The sequence below is a fragment of the Alligator mississippiensis genome, chromosome 3 (assembly GCF_030867095.1).
Source record: "Alligator mississippiensis isolate rAllMis1 chromosome 3, rAllMis1, whole genome shotgun sequence".
Taxonomy (NCBI): domain Eukaryota; kingdom Metazoa; phylum Chordata; order Crocodylia; family Alligatoridae; genus Alligator; species Alligator mississippiensis.
This window is the reverse complement of record NC_081826.1, coordinates 158,809,002-158,829,929: the sequence shown is the minus strand read 5'-3', so window position 1 is coordinate 158,829,929 and position 20,928 is coordinate 158,809,002. Positions and strand designations below refer to the sequence as shown.

At 44.0% G+C, this 20,928-nt stretch overlaps 1 long non-coding RNA gene across 1 annotated transcript; it reads right to left on the bottom strand.

Moving 5' to 3' along the window:
• Positions 1-1,711: 1,711 nt before the first annotated feature.
• Positions 1,712-18,698, bottom strand: LOC132249447 (uncharacterized). Its single transcript, XR_009460926.1, has 4 exons — positions 18,610-18,698; positions 15,667-15,801; positions 14,995-15,087; positions 1,712-5,356 (listed from the first exon to the last, which is right to left on the bottom strand). It is a non-coding gene; the product is annotated as an uncharacterized LOC132249447 (long non-coding RNA).
• Positions 18,699-20,928: the final 2,230 nt, after the last annotated feature.

Sequence of the window (20,928 nt, the reverse complement as noted above, 5' to 3'; positions counted from 1 at the left end):
GACAAATTAACATGGGACAACTTGGGGCTGCTTTAAGGGTTTTTGTTTGGTTGTTTGAGTTTGTTTTGAGGTTCTTTTTTGGGGGGTTGGGGTTGAAGTAATAAGGAGCAGTTTGGTGATTATGCCAGTCTAGATACCTTCAAATGCAAAAAAGTCCATGCAAACTGGACTTTTCAGTAGATGCAACCATCCAATCCAACACTCTCTGTGGTCCTGAGTGTAACAATAACCATCTCAAGTAAAGCCTGCTAATTCAGTAACAATGCACCACTAGTCATAGTATATGAGTCATAGTTTATATCCCAGTTTCAAAGAGCTCATTTATATTTTATATTTCAAACAGCTGATCCTCATAGCAGATGTAAACTGGCACCGGTCCTTTGAAGTAAATGGAGTGACACCAGCTTTACAAGCTCAATATCTTGTCCATCATGTACTAAACTCCAAAAAGAGAAATATGTACTGAAGCAACCATCACCAATATCCCCTGTGTATAGTGGTGTGTATCATATTATAAATCACTTAGGGATGTCCAGCCCCTCTGAGCCCTGTTAAGAGCTACATATGCCAACATCATCAAGGTGGGATGGAAAGTAACTGGCCCATGTCCTGCTGCAGGCAGTGAGTTGCACTCTAAGTAAACACTCCTGGAAGGGTAGACCTGCATGCTCTCACACTTCATCACTGATGTTCTTCAACATGAGAAGGCTGCATTGACTACAAAGGTTTTCAGGATGTTTTGAATGTCCTTCAGAGCTAGGCTTGTAAGAGGCATGACAACCCTAGCAAAGCCAGGAGCATCCTGACTGGGCAATTGTGCCAGGTGAACTGCTAAATTTTGAAACATTAAAAATATCTTCTTTACATCGAGAGAGAGAGAGAGAGAGAGAATGAGAAAGCACACCCCAGCTCTAATTCTTGCCTTGGATAAATATAAAATGGCTTTATATTATAATTACCTAGACCCCAGGAGGTACATCTAATTGAATTAAGGGGTCTCTCTACTAGCATACTTAGCGGCTGTAGAACAGTCTTCAGCTTCAGTCTGTGGTCCTGTAATCAGTGTCCAGAACATTCACAAGACGCCCTTTAATTCAGTTGTAAGTACCCCTCAGGGAACCATAGAATTAAGTAGCATAATAAGGTTCTAAACATGGGCTGTACAAGGGCTAATTCTATGCTCCTGTTCAACAGCAGATTTCTCAACCTCATCAAAGGCTTATGCTAAAATTTTGGCTAATATTTTGAAAGCATGTTACATCATTTGACCTAAATGACTTTTGCACATGTTCATTTCCATTTTACTCTATCAGCCTGCTTAACATAATAGCATATTAACGGTGTACTTGAAGGAAGAGTCAATGGTTTGGAGTCCATTCAAAGCAGCCACAGCAGCAGGACAGAGCAGTAAGAGGTTTAAAAGAAAATCAGAGTTGACTCCTCCCTCCCCCCCCCACCCTTGCAGTTTTGCAAAATTCAGCTATCCCTGGACAAATACGATGTTTGGAGATAGCATCACTCAGTGCTTATCTGTAGCTATGCTAGCAGATAATTTCCAGAAATAGGCCATCAGAAGACCCTAAAACTTCTAAGAATGACTTATTACTGGCAAATGCTTTTCAGCTCAAGCTTTGGAACTGGTCTTGTTTTTTAATACATGTGTAATTATAATTGCATATATATTTTATATAGCAGTGTTATACACCATATATTCAGGCTGAATGCATACAAGGCTCCATATTTATGAACAAGTATAACAAGGTGGGGGTGCTAATGTGACATTTCAATTGCGTAAGATCTGATTTTCAGTTGCTTGTAACTTTGCCAAAACATGTACCATTGGGGCTGATATTTTCCAAAAGTGTTTCCCTGCCTTAGGTTTATTTTTTTCTGGAAAACTTCAGACAAAATGTGACAGTCATTTCTGACCTAAGGTCATGGGAAATATGTCATTTTGGGATGACAAGAATAAGATTACAATAATTTGCTTTTTAAAGAGAGATTAAAACATTTGAATGGTGCCTTGGAGAATTCAGTTCTAAAATTGCTGGGTGACCAGAAGCAAGTCATAAGCACCACCCCTGTTGCAGGGGGTCAATAATTGTGTGCTCATTGCCTAGTCAATACACAACTGAGAATACCAAGAGTGCTAGGGGCCAGTCACTACATGAGGATGACTATAGACCAGGTGGGCACCAGTCAGAACTGTGAAGGGATGGAGCATGCCCACCATAGAGGAAACTTCACAGATACTAGCTGCCAAAGTCTACATTGCTATTGAGCATGAGTGACCATCAATTTTTCAAAGCCTTCTCCTCAGCCAAAAAGTGCTTTCCCCTACATGATTACAAGCCCATGCTCTTAAGCACAGGAACATTAGAACTTTTCTTTGAAAAGTTAATTAGCTTTCTTTTTTTCTTCTTTTAATTGGGCCAGTTCATTTTCTCTACTCTCATTGTCATATATGACTGAACCATTGTGAGTGAAAAGAAAAAAGAAAAAAGTCAGTTTGATATGGAATATGGACACATTTCAGATCAAATAGTTTAAGTTTGGCAAAGTCATAAACAACTAATAAAGGATGTTACAGTAGCATGGTGCTAACAATACAAAGGTCACAGATTCAATCCCCAGATGATCTCTTGAGGTCCCTTCCAGTCTTCTCTACGAAACGGGAAAGGTTAGGCAACTTCAAAAATGTATCCACTCCCAACCATGCTGGCATTACGTGTTCTCTTATTCTTCACATTCCATCTCATTATGCCATGTCAGCCCAGGGAGGGGAAAAAAGCTAAATTAAAAAGGTGCCATCAATTGTACTTAATGAAAAGTGAGACTTAGAGAAGAAATAACAAAACAAAGGCAACTAATATGCCTGAAAATATTTTCAAATGCTTTTAAAACAGTTCTATTTATTTTGGGGAGCTGAGGAGTTCTGGCGTCACTTAGGCAAGGTCCATATACCAACATATTTAGATACATTTACATTGAACATTGGCTGTTCTCCATGGAGGATTTTTTATACAAGTTGTTATTCTCTGTCAATCTACAAGTAACACTGCAGAGGTGGAATGTCCAAGACAGCCACTCAGTTCAATATCTGGGACTAATGTTTAGCTGAAGTTTGTCTGTAGATGATGGTTGAAGACAGGTCATCTTTGGTTGGCTCAGTTCTTAAAACAATAACAAAAAAAATGCAACTAAGGCTGGACTGAAACTGCTAACAATAGCTGTCAATATTGTGAGGCTTCACTCACAATAAAAGCCAGGCTGAGTAAGGGTTTCTGCTGAAAGGCACTTCACACAGCAACCAAAAAGCAACAACAACAACAGAAGAAAAAAAACAACTGTTGGAGTTAGGTGAAGGTACACTAGGTCACATAACAGTCTGTTACAGGTTACCTTTGAACCATTCTAAACCTGTGAAATGTTAGGCAGTGTTCAAGTTAGAATAGTTGCAGAGTAGTCACAGGTTTTGGCTTAATGCCATCTTTGACCTGCAGAACTGTGACTTGACACTAGACGGTCTGGTGAGCAGGGGCATAGCCAGGACATAATTCCTCCTCTGGGAGTGAAGCCCTGGGGGTTAAGCATGGCAAGAGCATGGACCTCAGAAAAGAATGGCTTCCTGAGTTCCATAATTTTGCTGTCCTTGGCACTAGGCAGCCTTTTTCCACCTTCCCCAAAATTCTCCTGGCTAGGAGAAAGCTGCCCAGATGTGGGGCAAAGGTTCAGCCCTTTGAGAGAAGGCCCCCTTACCACCCCCCCACCCCTGAGGTCCAGATTGGATCTCCTGGGGTCCTTGGAGCTGGTAACATGGTGCCACATGTGCTAGGGTCATACCCACCAGGGGTGGGTGAGGGTGTTGGCTTGAGACCACTGCCACCCTCTTGAAAGCAGAGCTTGACAGGGTAAAAAGTCTGTCAGGGGTAGAAGGGCTGGAAGCCATGTATCCCTGGATTCTGGATGACTGTAAATAGTCACTTTATCTCAGTGGAACAAACCAACAGTAATCAAGCTCAAGCCAGGTAGAACAGCTCAAAGATAAACCTTGCCTGAAGGGGCATAACTTTAAGGCTCTTAGGGTACCTATATATGTGCTCGGGAGTGTGTGCATGGGGGCAGGGGGCAGTTTAATTAGAGTGATTCCCAAAGAGCTGCTTTAATTAAAATGCCAGTGTCACATATATTAAACCCCTATGCATTTAAATATGGCCATGGGATGATTTAGCTAAAGCTCATTCAATGAGCTTTAGTTAAATTGCTCCAGCAACCATTTTTAAACCTCTGTGGGTTTATACATGTGATGCTGCAGCAATGCTAGAGCATTCTAATTAAATTAATCAAGTCTGCTCAAGTGTGCATTGGAGCACATGTATAGGCACGCTTAGAGGGTACTTAGCCCAGTTTAACACCCTTTAATGTGCAGGTGCTCCCATTTTAAATGCCTTTAGAATAGTTTAAAGGTAACCTGTAACACCACTCATGCTGATCTCAGCAAGTAATATAAATCTAAAGGAACTCCCTTAAATTGTGGTCCTAAACTGATGCAACTCAACTGGAGGAAGTGGGGTTATTCTCATTTATGGTTCCTGAAGATCTGACCCAGTCTCTACGTCTCATGCTGAATGAAATTCTCCTTTTTGGTGATGACCAAGCCAGGGGCTTGGCACCATTTAGGCACCTTTAGAGCCCTGTAAGTAGGGCTCAAGCAGCATACAGGAGATAAGATGATCTTCTGTGAGTGTGCAAGTTCATTTTACTCATATATATGTTCTCCATGGGGTACCACAATGTTCTCAATCAGATCCTATGCAGTCAGCTTTGCCTCAAAAAGTGCTGAGTGAAACATGAATAAAAATGTCAGGGTTTGGCCATATTAATTCTATTATTCATTCCAAGGGGCCCTGTGACAGTCATAAAGCTCCTAGCATCAGGTCTAATTTGGATCAGTGGCCACAGATCTCAGGAGACACCACACTGCAGACTGGAGACCAAATTCATTTCTCAGACACAGGTACACAGGTCCCATTGGCTCAACAGAAATTGCATATTTACAGCCAGAGAAGAATTTAGTTTTAGTATTTCTTTAGCACCAATTCACAGATTATTTTATTTATCTCATGACAATCAGCACATACAAATATACCTACACCACAAAATCAGATGCATGAGAAAGCAAGCTTTTTTAGCTTCTTGCAAGAAGATCAGTAAGCTCTTGTCAGAAACACATCACAGGCAACTAGAAAATACCCATGTTATAATACTTGTGCAACTCTGTGGAGGGACTTGCCATGTCAGAGATCTGCAGTGAGGTGCTATTCTTTCTGAAACGTCCATGCTTGAGACATGGGACCTGTGTGGGGAAAAAAACAAACAGAATATACATGAACTTCCTTGGAGACCACATAAAACAATTCCAAGCACGAAATCTCATTAATGTAGAATGACAAACAAGAACCACTTAAGTTTAGTGTACCATAATGTGTTGCTCACCAAGTTTCTAGCCCAATTGTTTATAGAAGAATCAGAAAGGTTCATAGGAAGGCTACAGATGGGTTGTCTCAAGAGAACGAAAGTGATATTTTCTTCATGCCAAAATTGCTGCTATAACATATGGGGACATATCCACGAATTGTCCTCCCAGATTACTGGGAGATCTTAAAATCATATCATTGACATGTGACAGTGCAGGACACAACTATGTCATTATTGCATGAGTATTCACATGACACTGAGTAAACTCTAGAGCTGGTCAGGAATTTTTCAACATAATGGTCTTTCATCAGAAAATGCCAATTCATCAGTATCAGAACTTTTCACAGGAATGTGTCAATTTTAACAAAGGTTTTGCTGAGACATGCTTTCTTGGGTCTAGGACAGAAGTTTTGATCACTGGAATAAATGGCCAGCATCCTAGTGCTTAGGGCAGTCCCCTCAGAAAAGAGGGACTTGGGTCCAGGTTTCTCCTTTGCCTGATTCACAGTGTGGACTTGAATGTTGATTCTCTACACTTACCTCAAAAGGCAAGTGCCCTAACCACCATCTTATTGCTCTCAGGTGTGTGTGTGCACATGAGAAAGAACGGGTTTGGGAGAGAGAAAGAGACAAAGAGAGAGACAGAAAGAGACAGAGTGAGTGCCTCAGTCTTCATCTCTACCTCCCATTGAAGCTATTCCAGTCTATTGAAGTAAGTTGGTATTAATAGATCCATAGAAAGAGGCTGATTTTGTAGCCCAGAGGTCATAGCATTTGGGTGAGACATGAGGACCCAAGCCCAAGACAAGTTCCTACACCTTTGACATTGTAGATGAGTGCCATCATCTATACCCTATAGAATCAATCCCTCTCCCTCTCTTTCATTCTGGCCCAGTGTTAGCATGTCTACGCTGCTAACCACCACAAAAAAAGACTATAAAGAAATATAATCCTTAGTGTAATAGTTAGGGTACCCCTAGAATTTCCTTGAGTACTATACACTAAGGACCTGGAGGAGCAGAATCTTCCAGGGAGTTTCTGTGATCCCACTACAACCACATCGAGGGTTACTGCACATTATGCCCCTGGACGTTTTGCATGTATAATGAGAACTGGCATCATGGGATAAATCCTGCCCTTCCCTTCCCTGGACAAACAGGCTTTACAGCCTCATGGTAAAAGATTATAATCTCTCTTTGAAAGACTTAGAACAGTAGTTTTCAAAACTTTTTTCATTTGCAGACCCCTAAAAAATTTCAAATGGAGGTGTGGGCCCCTCTGAATTGTAAGTGTGGTACTCCCATACTTTTGATTGATCATAGTAATCTTTTGTGACCCCTTAGACATAGCCTGCTGACCCCCAGAAGTTGAACTGACTTAGCACTTTATATGCTGTGGAGCACTGCTCCATCAAGGCTTGACCCACAATGCTACAAAGTCATAAAGGCATGGGGTCAGTCAGCATATCTGGGACCGCAAGGATCTGCTTGCAAAAACTGCCTTGTGTCTAAGGTTAATTCTACAGCCTATATGCTCCAGCAGGGAGTCGACAACCTACAACCCTTGGATCTGGCCCACAGAGCTGTGACTTCAATGGCATTCAGCAGCAGGGACTCTGGCCACAGTCTGCACTGGAGGCTTCAGTGGAGGGAGAGCTCTGCCTGCACTGTGCTACACCACAGCACAGACAAGCAACAGGAAGAACCAGCTGAGCCAGCCAGTTTCCCAGTTCCTAGTGCAGCCCACCTCAGACCAGGGATGGGTCATTCCAGCCCACCACCGAAATTCATTGCCAACCCCTGTGCTACAGCAATAACTGCAGCATTGCTCGAATGTGGGGTAGTCTCCCTTGACTCTAGCCCCCAAATAAATTATTTACACAAAACTGTTTACTCAGGAGTTTTGACACAAGGGTTGGGCACCTACTGTGAAGTAGTTTGGCATCTCCTTATGATCAAAAGGCATCTCCTTATGTCACTGGGTGCCAACCTTTTCAGCAGGTGTGCCACAAATTAGCCCTGCACCTTCCCCAAGTGCTACCCATAAAATCCACTGCCTGATCTGCTACTCTGCTTTCTGCCCTGAACTCCCTGCCGGATCTCTTGCTGTGCCTTCTGCTATTTGCCCTGTGTGCTGCTGTGTTGTCTGTCCCCACCCTGATGTGTAGCATGCCATATGCAGAAGCTGCCTTATGACACACATGCTGCAGGTTGGCCACCCCTGAGGTCATGAACAATTCATGCCCTCGGCAGCCGGGAGGGGGCACAGCAGCAGCAGGAGCACGGCGGTGGCGGCAGGAGCAGCGGTGATAAGCAGGAGAGCTTCTGCAAACACTGCTGGCACTGTCAGCGGCGGGGGGATGAGGGAGTGGCAAGCGCTGACCTAAGGTCAGTGACCTCCCACAGCCGGTGCCGCCAGGATCGCAGACCACCCACAGACACTGTCAGCAGTGTTGGCAGAAGGGTAGCAAGTGGTGACTGCCCACAGGCACTGCCAACACTGTCAGCAACGCCTTTTTGTAGGGGGTGCACCGCCACACTCAGGGGGTGCACATGCACCTGAGTGTGCCCCCTACACGTCAGTCCTGCCTGAGGTAGGTGGTATCTGTCTACCAGCATGAGCTTCAGAATAGCAAGTCACAAACTCATGCCATGCTCTGAAGCAAAGCCTTTGCAGAACCCCAGATATGAAGTAAGGAACAAGCTCATCTAAAGCAACAAGACAGGGAATAACCTATCTCCTGTTATAGCAACCCTTCAACCCTTCTGAGTGTCCTTTCTCATCTCTCTCACTCAGCAATTAGAGGTTGAACTGTAAACCACGCATTTTCCAGTTATTTTGTAATACACACTTGATCTGAGCCAAAAGGCCGAGAAGCGATTGTCACACTGTACAAACACCAGGCAGGGACAGACATTCAAAAAGCCTGAGCCTAAATTGATTCAATCTTTGCAGGTTAGTCTAACCTGGCTAGGGTAAATTACTTTGTAACTGCACAGACATCCCAGACATGTAGGCACATGCCTGCAGTGGCTCAGGCTAGAAGCTGGGGTTGGGGGGGGGGGGGGGGGGGAAGGGCGTGCTAGTGCAGCCTTCTCTTCCCTTCCACAGTACTGAGCTGAGTGGCGGGGGGGCATGGCCAGGCCCTGGCAGGATGCTGATTAGCCCAGCAGGGTATTGGTAACAGTGTTTATCATGTCTTAACTCTGTGTTATCACCCCATTAAGAAAACAATGGAGAGACATTATCAGCTATCTGTTGATTCTACCTGTTGATTCAGCACAGACCATAGCCAACATGTGGTCTGGTAGGTAATACACAGACACTGCTTGGCAAGGCAGGGGGGAGGGGGGAATTCCTGTTTAATCAGGGAGTGGTGAGGGGTGCGGGGGAGCAAACAGCTCTTCTTAAACAGCTTTTCCAAGAAAGAACATTAAGCTACCTGTTGATTAGCTCCAAAAAGCCTGTCTGCCTTGGTCATCTCCCACAGCATACACTGTAGCCAGCATGTGGTCTGCTAGGTAATGCTGAGGTGTCTGCATAAGGCAGAGGGCAGCGGGGAATAATCCCCATTTAGCAGGGAGAAGCCAAGCAGATGCTGCTGTGCCTGCAAGTCTTTGTCGAGCTGCAGTCAGGGAGCAGAGGGGAAAGGCCAGCCCCGCTGTGGAGCAGAGAGCCCCGCCCAGCCCAGAGAGCCTGCCGGGATGCTGGGGGGGGTCTGGTTTATCTTAAACCAGCAAGGGGTCTGGGACGGACATTGCATAAACTGGTTTGAGCCAAATCAGTTAAATCTAATACTATGTTCAACCAGGTTTATCTCAAACCGGTTTCAGCCATTTTCAAACTGGTTTATGTGCACTGAACATTGTCATGACCCAAAGGTCTGATTTTTTGTGTGTGTGCTTCGGCACTCGAATTATCCCCGTGGGTATACAACTTCATTGCACGGAGGAGTTCTGCTGCGCAGAGAACCTGCGTGCAAAGGAGTGTTATCGCCACTTTGCAGCTATCTTTGCAGGGTGCATTTCCCTTTGCAACACAGAAATGCACGGTGCAAAGATTTCCCGCTCGTCGTATGCAAATTCATGCCCTGCAATTGGCTAGTGCTAAATTATTCACACGTGGCGGCTAGCGATTGGCCTGCTAGCCGTATAAGAGGCTTGAGCAGTTTCCGCCCAAGCCGAAGAGGACTCCACATCCATCTCGTGGGGACTCTGGGTGTGCGCGGCAGGGTAATAGAAACCCTGTGTGTCGCTCAGAGGAGTTTGGCGGCCTGATCCACCGCCCACCTCTTCCCGTCTTCGAACGGAGCCTACTATAAGATGTAACGACAAGTTTAATGCGCGCTTGTCCTGGACATCCGGAGTTTGTCTGTGTGGAGCCTAGCAAGCTCCACGTGATTGTTCGTGTTCTGTCTGCGTGGAGCCTTGCAACCTCCGCGTGTGTTCGTGTTTTCTGTTGTAACCGCAACTCAAGCAAGTTCTCAGCCTGCACCGCGACCATCTCGGTGTAAGTAAAACAATCTTAAAATCAACCGTTACGTGTCTGTGCCTAATTCTAGCTTGGCGACCTCCCTCTCTGACCCAGCCTGCCCGGGCTGCTGGCCACAGCCCGCATGCACAGCAACGAAAAGGGCCCGGGGTCTGACCCGGCCTGCACAAACATCTGTTCTGTTACAGGTTTAAATCAGTTTCTGATCACTTAAACTGGTTTATGTTTAATGTCTATCCCTAGCCCAGAGGAACAATCTGCCAGTAGTCTGCAGAATCCAAGGTCGATCCTTTAGGAATTATTTATTTTTGCATCAGCCCTGGTGTCACAGAGTTCCCCTGTAGATTCCAAGATTCTAGATAATGAAAGAGCTGAAGGCTCCTCAAAAAAAAGGGAGGAAGGGGAAAGCAGAATCACTTTTCTGTCCTGTGCCACAGTGAATTGGACATGCTGTGAACACTATGGGTGTGTCCAGACAAATGCGGCCATTTGCAGCGCCACATACTGCACAGTGCAATGTTCTCAGCACTGCAAGGGCACACTGCCTGAGCTTGCGCTGTGCCCTGGATATCCAGGGGTCAAAAAAGAAAAAGAAAACCCAGAACAATGCACACGCTGCTGAAAAGTGGAGCCAGACCACCCAGAGCCATGCTCCACTGCCAGCCAAGTTGTGTGCAGCAGAATCACCATGGCTGCAGCTCCAGGGCCCCAAGTGAGGCTACTGGGGCTAGCCCATTGCTGGACCCAGCCTCCCCTACCTCACCTGGGGCCATGTAACACATGCACTCTCCCTGGGGACAAGTGGTGGCTCAAGGTGCACCGCTGCTACTTGTTCCCAGGGAACCAAACATCCACACATCTGGACGTGCCCCATGTTTCTTCACCTACCCACATATTGACTGCCCAGACGTAGTCACAGTACTAAAGGGTGACTACAGGCTCAAAATAGCAAACAAACCTATCTGCTCCACCAAGACCAATGTTTGCTTTCCTCTCTCTCCTGTCCCTTATGAAAACATATTTCCACCTGGTTTAGCCTACAGGAAATGTGGCAAGCAGATCTCCAGACATGTGAAGGGAGTGACAAAGTCAATGTAAGTTTGTGTGACAGTTGCAATTGTTTGTGACTTAAAGATAGCCAACAGCAGCAAAGCTACAGTCAGGAAGTGCAAAGGTCACAGAGAAGACATAGTGCCAGTTGATGGCATTATGTTTCAAGGCCTGAGAAGACTGAAAAGAAGGAGCATTTGGACCTAATTAAGTAACAAAATAGACCAAGGCCTGGGGGGAGGGGGGGGGGAGGGAGGGAAAAGAAGAAATCTATAAAGTAAGGAATATCCTCCTCTACGATTCCCTTTTTCACTTCAACGCTGTCACCTTTCTGGCCCCTTGACACAATTGAATGCTGACCTCATAACAGCCACAGCAAAGATCAGCTCACCCTTTGACATGGTACAGTATTTGATATCTACTTACTGAAAAATGTTACTGAAGAAACAGAAGGTTTGGGATGGGAGGGGGTGGGGGGGGAAGTGTAAGAAAGCGGCAACTATCCCTTCTGGTTTAGGTCATTTTCTCAAAGGCTCCATTGTAGATAGAAAAGAGAAGAAGCAGAGAGAATCCAGATTCCTCTCTTGAGATGCAGTTCACCTCTGTATAGAAAGCCAACCAAGGCAAATTTTCAGGTATGTTTACACCATGGGGCTGGTACTCAAGGAAACTGGGCGTTCCAATCCATTCCCACTTTATGCATGGCAATCCTGGAAACAAGGCCACACAGGCAACCCGGAAGTGCCCTCAAGGGACCACTTTTGAGTGACCTGAAAACCCAGGTCTTAAGCGCAGTGTTGGGGACATCCCAGGGTCATCCTCCTTTCCTCTGTTCCCCCTTGCAGAGGGGCTTGCAAAGTGGCACAGCTGAGTGATCTCCTGCCACAGCACAGCAACTCACTCATGCCTTGTGCTTTAAGGCAGAGGGAGAGCAGAAGAACATACATCACTAGTCTCATCTGACCCATCAAAATGCATGTATAATAACCCCTGTATAGGGAAAAAGTTAAACAACAGTCAAATGGGAATTGACTGAGCTCAGAGGAATTGTATTGGCCCTTGTAAGCAGGTTATAGATTCATAGATGCTAGGACTGGAAGGGACCTCGGAAGATCATCGAGTCCAGCCCCCTGCCCCAGGGGCAGGAAGTCAGCAGGAATCATGGGATCCCAGCAAGATAAATATCCAGATGTCTCTTGAAGGCGTTCAAGGTAGGCACTTGAACCACCTCCGGTGGCAGTCTATTCCAAACCTTGGGGGCTCGGACAGTAAAGAAGTTTTTCCTTATGTCCAGCCTGAAATGGTCTTCGAGAAGTTTGTGACCATTTGACCTTGTTATCCCTTAAGGTGCTCTGGTGAACAGATGTTCCCCCAGATCCTGGTGATAAATAGGTGGCTACCAAATCACCCCTGAGCCTGCGCTTTTCCAGGCTAAAGAGTCCCATGGCTCTCAGCCTCTCATCATAAGGTCTGTTTTCCTGACCTCTGATCATGCGCATGGCTCTCCTCTGCACTCTCTTAAGCTTCTCCACATCCTTTTTGAATTGTGGAGCCCAAAACTGGATGCAGTACTCCAGCTGTGGCCTCATCAAGGCCGAGTACAACGGGAGAATGACATCCTGGGATTTACTTGAGAAGCATCTATGGATGCAGGCCAGCGTTATGGCCTGGTTGCTTACGCTCTTGCCCTAAACTGCCAAACCAGCCCTATTCCCAGTTTCTCAGGCCACTTTATTCTTTGCTACAAGAGCCTTGAATCCACAAACAAAAACCCAACAAAATTGTCTGCCCTTCTAGACAATTAAGGGGAGACATTCAGCTTCAACGTCTCCACAGCACAACAACCTGCCCTCCCATCCCCCTGGCACTCTGGTCCTAGAGTCCTTAACCCTCTTTGCAGCTGCATCCTCATTAGCTGGTCATCATCACCTCCAGCTGGCCCCAGCCTTCCAGCCAGACAGGCTGTTATTCACTGACCCTCTGCATCTAGGTACCAAGCCTGTAAGAGCCAAGTATCCTCCTTACAGCTCTCTTCATAAGAGGGGAGAAGGGAACTGCAAACTTGATGAGAGGCAAGGTTTTCTTCCAGTATAATATATTGAACCAATTGCATAGTTGGGAGAACTGTTGGGGAAGCCTTCAGGCATCAGCTGTCCTTTCTCAGGTCTGTGTTGTGCACCTGAACATCACAGCTGCAACACTAAGTTTAGCAGTCAGAAATATAAGGTGAACTGCCCTGTACTGGATAAAGAAATAAATGCTAAAGCATGATTGTCATCAGCCCTCCTACCACCAATGGAAGCAGGAAGTTCTCCCTCTGCTCAAGCAGCAGGTACCTTTCCTTCTGAAACAGAAACATTTTGGTTTTATACTCATCTTTGCTATCCCACTCTATGAAAATTATCAGAGTAGGAAGCATCTGGTGATGGGGAAGTTCTTTTCTGGTCAGCATTCTCTTGCTGAGCATGGCTCATTTATGTCAGTGCCACAAATTCAAACAGACTTCCTTTATAAATGCAAGCAAAAAAAGATTCCTGCCTCATCCTGTACCTATGCTAACTGGCTGTCTCTTCTCAACCCTCACCCCTGTCCTAGCAAGCACAATACAATATCATCTGTTAATAACATTGATTGAAGCATGCTTTGTGAAGCACATTAGATATGAAGCCACATTTGGCTACATCGCTTTCCACAACTGTCAACACATTCATTATTGAAAACCTAGACACAAAGGTCTAAATTCTGCTTTTGCTTACACCCATGCAGCCACAATGAGGTCACAGGGGTTGCCTGCTTTGAATTAGAGAGCAGCATTTGGCCTAAAGGCTTTTGAATAAGTTGGCTGATTGCCATGGATCACACATACATGCTGGATTCTTCTGCTCCCATATAAGGCAGCTGCATGCACTGCTTTATGGACTGGGTTTTATTTCTGGATGAGGTGCACAAACTGCAGCTTGGATTGCATGTGCTTCTAAATGTTGCAAGCAGGTTGTATTACATGCCCATGTATCTCAGAAGCAACATGAGCATCTTGGCTCTACCAAAACCTCCTGTGTGCTTGCCCAGCACAGATGACGTTGTGGATATATTGTCATGGAACAATACAACATTGTGGTTTGGATACTTCTGCTCAAGCTAGTAGCAGATTGCTGATGTACTTGCCACTGTTTCTCCTTATTGCTGCAAAGCCACAGCAGGGTCTAGAATGTCTTCCATATGTGTGCCATATGAAAAACATAACATAGCTAGTTTTCCAACTCAGAATGAATTGAGGTGACAGCTGAATAGAACTGCCTGGTATATTTAACTGGAAGCTTCTGCAGTAACCATTTTGATTCTCCCCATATTTTCTCATGGAAACATTGTTTCCTTCAGGAAATCCAGGTTTGAATTTCATATTTTAAAAAATAGTTTTACAAGTAACTCCTGTGATAAAGACTGGCTCCCTCTCATCTTTCCATGGTGGGCTTGTTTGTATATTTATTCAAAGAAAATCCAGTTGGTTAATTTTTGATGGATAGACAGGTTGTGTGTTATATGGGGAACGCAGGGTAACATCTACCCACATACATACCCACTCACATTTCTGATGTATACACAAACCCATACCTTCATACATACATGCCTACATTCAATCAAACCCTAAACTTCACACATTCACATGAGCTAGAGTATAATAATAATAATCCTTCTCTGAAGAACACCCTTAAAAATTCCAACTGATACCCATCTCTTACTATTAAGCTGAAGCCCTGCAGTTTGCTTTTCAATGGTATCGTCTTCCTGGCAAGCATAACAACTTCTTAGCGATAGTTCTTGAATTCCTGCATCCAATTCTTCCCTTGCCCCACATATGCGTTTAACAATAACAAGGAATTAAAACGCTCTGTCCTACAAAATTCATTAATGGGGCTTGGTACGGTTTGATGTTTCAGAAGTAACAAAAAAAGGATCAAAAAGGACCATTTTTACCAAAGAAGCTTTCCTGAGAACTGGGTAATCCACATCACACTGGGTAGCACTGACCATCAGATAAGGCAGAAAGACCTCCAACAGCATTTTTAACTTCAGGAAAAAAAAAACTTTAAGTCATAAAATGTTCTTACGTAGCTTTGATTTTCACTTGAATTACAATCCAGGAATTAAAGGAAATTTTTAAAAAGTATCCTTGATCTTTACCCTACGCAGACATATAAATAGAATGACATGTATTGCAACAGCATAGTCCAAAGATTGCACAGATGGATGCTGATCCTTTCACACATAAAAACTTCTATTTTCAATGAACATCTTGAAAATTAATTTCCTCAGTTTCCTTATTTTTCCTTAAATTGGATTTCTTTTTCCCCAAAGAGAAGCCTGAAATGATTCTGGCCTTATTGCCATGAAACTATTTGCATGCTTCTTTCAGTCTGTTATGGGGAAGCAGGTTTCAATGGATGGGTCACACCTTCTCAAATCTAGAAACAGTAGCTGAGGTTTCAGCAACTGCTTGTACCATCCCATCCCCAAATTCCTCTATTTGTCAATGTGAAATTCTGCCCCCACTAGAGCTAATTACAAAACTCCCCAGCTTGGATTTTTCAAAAACTAAAGTACAGTTTTAAAAGTTTTACATGTACTTTCTCATGACAAGTTCCGTACCTGATAAAAGACAGTCTGATCCTTATCCCAAACAAGTCTCTTTATACTCATGTAAATCCTCGGCCCATTCTCTATTCTCACCCCAGTATAATGCAAACACAGCTTCCTTGAAGATAAGGAAGTTATTCCTGAACTCTACCAACACAGAAGAGATAAGAATCAAGACCAAATTCTTGATACCATTAATATGACAAGGTGTATTAATCTACTCAGAAATCACTGATGTAATGAATCACTGCAGATTTTCTTGCACATATTTTTGTTAAATCAATTAGTGGGTGTATCCAGCTAGCACATTCATGGTTTGTGTTGACTGGGCCCCAGCCCTACAATTAGACTCACCCAGGAAGACCCTTGTATATGTGCAGACTCATATTGAAGTCAATAAGGGTCCTTATGAAATGAATAATTTTCAGATCTAATTATGGGACTGAGGTCTTGGGTTTTTGCAGAATTGCTTCAAACAGGGAATGAAAACCATGTTGTGTGATATGCAACTGATCCAAGAAGCAGAAACCATGAAGTTTACTTTAAATACATGCATTAAAAGTAACTGTCAGTGGAAAAAGCAAACTAATTATTTTTCTTCCAGGATCATAGGAAAATAGGGCTGGAAGGGACCTCATGAGATCATCTAGTCCAGCCTGTTGCTCAAGGCAGGATCATCCATGACTAAATCATCCCAGCCAAGTATATGTCTAACCTGTTCTGGAATCACTAAAGCCTGAAGATTTAAATGTTCAAAGAAAGTGAATTAGAAAAATCTTATGAATACACTCAAGTTAAAGTTTGAACAATTATTCACAGGACATTTTGTCTTTCTTGTTTTCTTCTGTAAAATACTATTTCATCCTTGGCTTTGAATCATCAGAAGCATTAGATATGGTGAAGACTAGTCGTAACTTCTAAGCTATGTGACTCAAGCTATACATATCCAAAAGTAATGATGTGTCTCAGTAATGTAACCTTTCTATTAATATATGAAGCCCAAAGTCTCATCAGCTGGTAAAAAAAAAAGTTCTGGTGTTGACCCATAAACTGAAGGGATGAACACAAAACTGTATTGGGGTAGGCATGCATTCTCAAAGTGATAAGATTTGGCTTTAACTCAAAAATAGTTTTGCAGTGATTTCTACCATTCAGTTATTAATCTTGTCAACATGCTTAAAGTTCTATAGCATTTCAAGGTAAGAATGATCTAATAGTCCCTATAGTTGGACTTCTTATATATCACAGGGCACATCTATTTGAGATGATTACCGAGTAGTTGACTAATTAATGGTGCAATAAACATCTCAGCATCTACAGATGCACCCCTATTAGGGTACACAAAACTAGTCGCAGCAGGGTAGTACTTGTATTTGCCCATGTAGATGTCAACCCAGCTGGCTGGAGTGCAAAGGTGCTTCAATGCAGGGGCTGCCTGCTGGCTAGCCCTGTGCTGAAGCACCCTCATGCCCCAGCCAGCTCCTCTACAGCACACTGAGCCTGGTTGGAGCAGCCCCGGGCTAGCAAACTGACTTCCTGGGCCCCCTGCCAGCCAGGGCTACTGCGACCTGGCTCAATGTGCTGCAGTCTGGGTGCACGTGTAAATGCTTCTGGGAAGCCCAAGAGCTTCCCAGGAGCAATAAGCTCCACAGTTTTTTGCTGCACATTAATGGCATGTGTAGACATTCCCACAGACAATTAAATTTGCCCCAGATATCCCTTAGTTGAGCCCAATGTCTTAAAAGCATTTTGTTCCTAAGATAAACTATTCAATAAGATAGTCATGTAGAGTAAAAAGGCATGTATAGGGACTCAGTTATGCAAGCCTTTCAAATGCGAGTCATTTTACAATCCTACTCCTTGTTCCCATTGCTCTGTGAAAAAGGAGGTTTTTGCTTTAGTAGGCCTATGCTTACTGACTGGTAGCTTTGCTTCAGAACCTCTCTCTTACGTCCAAGTACAAAGATTCCAGTAAAAAGGGGGATATTCTGACAGATTTTGTTAAACTATCCCTGTCTGGAATACTGATCCCAAATTTGTATCCTATCTTCTTACTACCAAGGTGGAAAAGCTAAACCTATGACTCTGGCAAAGTAGGTTGCACTCAGGCTAGCCATCGCTTGTCCCCCAACCTGCCTCTGGGCACACCTCCCACTTGTCTCGCCGGCCATGCCTTGTTGGAAATTAATAAGTTGCTAAATAAGGCAAGAGGCTGCCCATTTCTTTGCACCCCAATATTGGGGGATGTGCCCGCAGCTCCGTACCATCCTTACACTGCGGCCCAAGCCTCACAGGTGGCATCCAGATGCAAGCACCCCAGCACCACACTGGGCTCCAGAATCTCCCTGGCAGGATCCTCCTTTGAACCCTCTGCTCAGGCAGCCTACACTGCCTTCATTCAGGCTGCCGAGCTCCTCATAGCTGGTTCCCTCTTAGGTGTGGTCCCCCGCTCAGGAGGCCAGGGCCTGTGTATGGCCAAAGGTCACCTCCAAAGCCAGGCAGAGTCCCAGTCCCAGGACCCAAGGTGCCCCTCGCGGTGGGCCCCTGGCCCTTTTGACCATCTCGGCCCTGGCCCCAGCTTGGACCAGTCAAGGGGCACTCTACCTCCAACCTCACTAGCCCCACAGGCTCTCCGGGTCCCCCTTCCTGGATGTGGGGAGCTGGGGTACCTCACACCACAACTGGTGCCCCAGGGTCTCACAGGGGATTCTCACTCCCCCCAGGGCAGCAGGTTGTGGTGCTACTACCGGTGTTACTTCTACCCACCCAAAGGTGAGGGCTGGGGTAAAGGCACCCCTACTTGCCTTTCAGCGTGGTGGTAACTGGCCTGGCATTTCCTGGGGGCTCTCACACCACTGGGAGCCCCACCAGGCCACCCACTCCCGACAGGGTGCAGTTTTAGGTCGTGCCCAGGACCAGGAGCCTCCAATCCATCCCCTACAGCTCCTCCCTTACCTCCAGTTGATACCTGTAGCCAGGCAATGTTGTTGCCTCTCTCCAGCAGCAAAACTGCCCTGTTTATATGGGCAGCCCTAGGTTCAAAATGGCTGCCCCCATCAGGCACCCACCAGCTGCCAGCTCCAGGCCCTTAAAGTGGCAGGCACCAACAGTGCCCTGCCACAATGACCAGAACATCATTTATTGGGAACAGATCAACAGCAAATAATGTAGATCCCTAAAAATATTTGCTACCCAGTCAAAAAAGGAGGTAAAGCAACCAGTCTTATCATATGTCAATCCAAGTGATGATTTCAAGGCAGCTTTATGTGAAACATGGAAAAATGGCCAAAATCTACTTTTACGTTTCTTGATACAGAAAAATCATTTAACTGCATAGGGTAGGTTATATATTTGGTGGAGACCTGATCTAACTGGACGTTTGGCCCTAACTTCAGTAAGGCATCAATCCATACAGTTTGGAAACAGACCTAGTAACACTTTTTTACTGAAAAGATTTTTATGAAAAAAGAATTTTGTCAAACAAAATTTGACCCAAAAATGTTTTATATATTATTCTAAAAAATGCTTTAAAAGTTAGCATTTAAATCAAGATCTTCTATTCAGACAAGAATATTCATGCCAAAATTCTTTCTTTACAGGAGAGAAAATAAGTAGAAAACACTAAAAGTATGAGAAAGTGGAGAAAACTCATTTTAACCTCTGTTACTATTTTCCAAGTAAAAAATGGAGAAAAAAATTCCCCCCCCCAAACTTATTAAATTATTCACTTTTTCCTTATGAGAATTTATTTTCCAATGGAACAGTTTTGAACAATAATGTTTCCTGGGAAAATTCTCCATTGGAAAACTTCCTAAATTCTAGTGAACTGCTAGTTCCTTGAAGAACACTTATAATTGGAACTCAGTGGGAGCATCTACACATTCATTAATGCACAGTAGTTACTGAGCATTTAGTAGTACTTGCTTAATGAAGTGCTAACTAAATGTGCAGTAACTACAGTTGCTGTGCAGGAGCACCGGCACACGGGTTTTTTGTGATGCTTACTGCGTAGTAGCCTAATAACACTGCACAGTACCATATTAGCACAGTTTTAGACTGGCATGCTACTGCACAGTGTTGTTAGTCTACTGCACAGCCAACATCTCATGTAAATGTGCCCAGTATGAAGAATTGACTCTGCAAAAAGGAGCAGTGGCTCTTGCATTTTGCACTTAATATTCATTGGACAAAAAGGATAAACAGCACTGAAAAAACTGCTGCAGCCTTGGGGTCCCTCCCTTCCAGTGCAATCATTATCTCACTGAGTAACTTGCTTTCTTCCTCCTAGCCCTAAGGAGACCAAAATAGAGCTAACTCTTATCTTCAATATGCTTCACACTTTCATATCAAACCTATAGCTAGGAGATCTGTGGCATATGACAAATACTGAATCTGAATTATGATAGATGCTAATAACAGTTCTGGTTTGTCCCTATAATTCTACCATCCACACTAAAAAAATCCTTGATAGAGGCCAAATCACACTGGGCTAAAACTCTTGTTTTCAATCCTCCTTTCTCTGAGTAGGGTGAAAAGAAAACTACTAGAATATAATACCTATTCATTTACAGTAGCTAATACCAAATGTAAATATCTTCAGTAGATTGATGATTTTCAGATGACAAACACTTAATACAAGACAGTGGATTATGACAGCTCAAGGACTTCAGACAGTAGATCACTGGAAAGGGCTATCCAGTATCTGGAAGAGATCAATGCAGTAAAATAGCAACCCTGCCAAAACTAGTTAAACTTATCAAATGTGTATGATAGAATTGGTAGATTATTTTTTCCCAACTTGAGGCTGACAGTTTTTCACTGAAATTTGATTTTACAAAGAATACAGGCACAACTTCCTTTTCAAGTAATGTATTTTTTGCTGGGAACCCTAAAAAGTCACAGCATAGTTTATTTAGAATGAGACACATTTTTCCTTGGAAAAAATCATAAATCTAGTGAAGGCATTTAAACTTGATTTTTGTTGTCAGTTGTTGGTGGGGAGAGGAGGAATTTTGTTTTAGTTTGGTTTTGTTTTTTTTGGTCTTCTAACTGAACAGGCATGGAATTCCAACAGCATTTTGTTCCATTCAACTGGGAAAGTCAGGAATTCTTTTAGTGCTGAATCTGAACATTTTAATTAATTGTAACCATTTCTCAATCAGAAATCCTCATTTCCTCTCCCTCCAGCATTCCCAGTAATTTGCTGTATGATGCACTGGCCAGACTCAATTTACATTACATGTGCCTCAGTGTCAGGTACACAGTCACATAAGC